Below are 4,699 nucleotides of genomic sequence, written 5' to 3'. Positions count from 1 at the left end.
ATGACATTCCGAGATACGATCAAGGAAATGAGAGTCACGCTTCACTTCCTCCACCTCCTCCAATTATTCTCCCTGACCCACAAGTTCAAAGGCTTGAAAAGTTCAAGCTCACTCAATCCCTTTTGGCGAGTAAACACGAAGATGGGAAACCTGTGTGTACACACGTCTTAGAGATGAAGTCACACATTGATAGGTTAAGCATGTTGGGTGTCGAGATTTCAAGCGAGTTGGCTGTTGACTGGGTTCTTCAGTCACTTCCTGAATCATATAGTGAGTTCGTTAGAAAGTACTATATGATGGACCACGACGTGACCCTAATTGATCTCACCTATTTGCTTATAGCTGCTGAGTCAGCAATGATTTGGCGTGCTGGTCAAGCAAATTTGTCTAGTGAATCAAACTCCCAAACTTCAATGGACACTGGCAACATTGGAAGTCCAGAAAGAACTAAGTCTGTGATTGTCCGATGAGCTGTGCCAAAGGAGTCCATTTGCTTTTATTGCCAAGAGAAGGGGCATTGGAGATGAAGCTGCCCTAACTACCTGAAAGATCTAAGAGATGGGAGAGTCAGGACGTATGGCTCTACTTCAGGTAAAATCCATTATCTAACTCTTTTGAGTTCCTATTCTAGATTCTTAATACATGATGTGATAAGATAACATTTTGATGTTTTGTAGGATCGAAGAAAAGAGAGGAAGCTTGAGAAAAGAAGTGAGCTGAATCTAATCATGAAGAAATGGATTTCGATCGCATTACTTGAAGAATGGATTCTTGAGCTACTACTTGGAGTTAGAATAGACTGTTAAGAAATATGTAATAACATAGTTTTTCAATTGAATTACATTGTAAGGATAAATTTTTCCCGCAATAAAATGAATTTTGATTTTATCTTATTTATTTATCCTTGCGATGGCATGTATGAAAAATTGATGTTTGAATGTTTCTATTATTAGCAATAATGAATTTGATTCTTAATTATGTTATTTGTGCAAATGTCAAAAGTTTACCAAATAGGGAGAGTTTCTCATCGCCCAAGTTTCAATTGGACAGAAACTTGGAATCATGCAATGTGTATTGTATGATGAATGAAAAACCTTCACATTTGGGAAACTTAGACTAATTCTTTGGCAAAGTGTCAATTGAAGGACAAGGAGATCAAGTACACAAGGTTGTGTGTTGATCAAGTCCACCACAAGAGTGACAAAGATATTCGTCATGATTTACTAAAGCTTAGTAAATATGATTATACTTATAAGATTAAGTATAATTCTAAGTTGATTGAAAAAGTTTCAATGAATAGTAGAACGAATAAAGAAGAATCAAGTAGGCAGAAAGATAAAAGTTTCTCTATTCTAAGAAGAAGGGAGAGTACCGTTTTTTATGATGAAGTCTTAATGATTAAGAACCATATCTCAATTGATCCTCTAAGTGAGTCTTAGTGCATTTGCATGTCTAAGAAGAGGTATCAAGTATTGTAGAAATGGATATATCAATAAGTCAATCATACTTCGTTCCAATATCAAGTCTTAGAGTCAAGATTGTGACATTGAGTGAAAAGTCTTAAGTAGGTTTATAACACTCATCAAATGTGGAATTTGGAAAAGTTTTCTTATTCTTGCACATTTGAAATTGGTAAGTTGTGCTGTCTTGGATAAGACAAAGACCAACTAGGACCAATTGTGTGAAGTGTTTTGTCTTGATAAATGCTTCACTAACTCTTGAATATTTGTTTGTCAAGAAATGTTTCTTGACAAGAGAATCTTATATGTCAAGAAGTCAGTGGGAGTCTTAATGGTCTTGAAAAGTTTCAAGAACAAATCAAGAACAAACCTTATCGATCATCACTAGCACACGACTTGAGGTTTACAACCTATCGTGCTGACATTGTTTTGTTTCTGTGCCATTCCAATTGAGTTTATTGTGTATATGAGTTCTCATTTGAATACACACTAAAGCCTTAGTCGATGGAAAGTAAATTGATATGTAAGGACAAGTTACTAAACTACTTGGAAGACATGGTGGGCACTCGTGTTACCATAGGGCAAGAAATCAAGATTAAGAAAGTTCAGTCCATATGAGTTTGGATTTGTCGCAAACCTTGGTTTTGGCAAATTCACATGGATAGGAACTCATACACCATAAAATATAAGTGTCATAAGATTCCCTCCTTCATGAAAATGACTGTGAGGAAATGCTTTCACTAAGAGAGATTTTAAGAAGATAGCAATTGTGAAAATTGTATTCTCAAATTCGATTATCGTTACAGCATCCCTTTCCATAGTTCGAATTGTGAGATTTGGCAATTAGTTTCAACATTTGGAACTTAGTAACATAAGTTATGAATTGTTTAAACACACATATGAGCTATCTAAGGCAAAGGTGTATAAGGTTAAGAAGCTTAGATAAAGGCTTATCGAAGCATCTGGTATTAGAAATATGAATTTCAGAAATTCAATAGGCATTGTTTTCTGGAAGTTCATTTGTTTTCTGAATACATGTCAAAGATAGTGGGAGCATAAATGTTATGCTTATATGATAATCATCATGATAGTGGGAGCATAAGTGTTATGCTTGTATGATTGTTATGGAGAGTATTGCAAGTTAGCAATATTAATTATAGAAAAACAAAGATTCCATTTGCAAAGTTGCATGGGTTGAAAAGTTGTTTTGCTATAATTAAGGGAGAGAATATTATACTCCGTTTCAAAATCTAAAGATTAGATTAAGAAATTTTAATATTTTCAGTCAAAGGATACATTGTGTGTTCTTAAAATTCGATTATGATTACGGCATCCCTCTTGATAGTTCGAATTGTGAGAACATGACACATAAAATATTATGGCAAAAGATTGGTAACGTATCATATCTTTATGTAAGACATTATGCATCGTGTCCCATACGCTTCGGGTATAGGATCGATTGTAAATGCTATAGTATTTTACCATTCTAAATTTTCCAAATGTCTAGCGCATTAAGAGGGAAAAAGGACTAGAATTGGTTTTGACTGAAAGAATTTAACAACTATCAAAGGACGATCCAAAGTTCGCCGAGGATTGATCGCTTGTAAGTAGTTGGAAGTATGGTATTGGATGGACCATATCGACATTATTATGAATAGATAAGATTCTATTAAGAATGAGTTGTCATATGGAAAATGTGGAAATGTTTCCATATTGGGAGTTGGATATTGAGAGTCTATGCCTAGATTAGAAACTTTTATGCAAGAAGGATGTTCAAAGGAATGTACTTTGAATGTGAGACTTCACATCTATGGAATTGTCTTGTAACAATTTCTAAGAAAGTACTTTGTAATTTCATTAGCTACGTCTTGGTGACTTTTGTGCTATGATTTTGCAAAGGGATCGTTGCATAAAATGTTAGAATCTAGCATATTCTAGTAGTGGCAAGAACCTTGTGTTCTTACACTAATAATTAGGATTAAGGAATTGTGAAATGAGCATCATTGGAAAAGTTTTCAGGTGATCTATTTCACAAAGCATGGACCATAGGAAACAAAGTGTGCATGTTTAGAGCATGGGACAATTGTTGGTATAATTCAAGTAATGAGTTGATTATCCGAAACATTAAATGATAAATAATGAGTAATCAATATGGTGGATAAATAGAAGGGTTTTATTTACTCTCACAAGTTTGGGGCCATATAGGATTAAGTATTGTTGTTATGTTTCACTTTGCATGTTTTGACTTCCAGAATAACTAGGTTATTCAAACATCCACAATCGGTTATACGTTGGGAGTAGGTATGAAGAAAGACTGTCATGAATGTGTCTGTAGATTGTCTGAAGTGTTTAGACATGGCACAAGTTTGCTGCAGAGTTCATGAGTGCTTTGATAAGATTAGAGTATTGGATTAAACCCACGCTCACTTGGATCACTTCATGGTTTTATCACGAGTGATTAGTGAGACGATAATATTGTATATTCTTGAAACCGAGACATGTGAGTTGTTATTTGTTGGTCGGTTGCACATTGATAATAAGTAAACGCACCACTAATTTGGTGTTATAAAACTTATTGTTGTGTGTGATTCGATCAGTAAATGCAAGCGAGCATTTGAGTCAAAGTTTATCCATTCCTTTTACCCAAAGTGGGATAAAAGCGATATATGTGGGCCTCTCGATGATTTAGTGATGACACCTAAGCGCTTGGCCAAGCCGAGACTAAGTTGATGTGTTCAATTGTAGTCTGTTGTCAGTCGTCATAAATCGGAAGTCGGGAAACAGTATAGAGAGAATGATTGAAATTCATGTCTTATGTCTATACGATATCTTGAGAATGGAGGAATATATAATCCCTTATCTAGAGGACACGCTATCTGATAAGATCAGAGTTGACAGCGGCTTTTGAAAGCTACGATTGCTGATCAGGTTATGAAGTCATACGGAAAATAGTTATTAGACTTATCCAAGTGGGAGACTGTTGGATTAGTGTCTAAGTCCATAACTATTTTGGTATGTACTTGACCCGATTATGAGCATGGTCCTTTTGGGTTGCCTTCACCATAGCAATATGTAGGATGATTTAAGGAGAGAAAGGTTTAAATATGATTTATTAATATATTATGAGAATAATATATTAAAGGAGAAATCATATTGTTTAATTAATATTAGTCAAGAATTAATTGATAATTAATTTTTGTGGCTAAAAGAGATTAATTAAATTCAGGGGACTGGACTGC

The sequence above is a fragment of the Lactuca saligna genome, chromosome 3 (assembly GCF_052625555.1).
Source record: "Lactuca saligna cultivar CGN05327 chromosome 3, ASM5262555v1, whole genome shotgun sequence".
NCBI classification, from domain to species: Eukaryota; Viridiplantae; Streptophyta; class Magnoliopsida; order Asterales; family Asteraceae; genus Lactuca; species Lactuca saligna.
The sequence above is the reverse complement of the archived record's forward strand: the minus strand, read 5'-3'. Positions refer to the sequence as shown.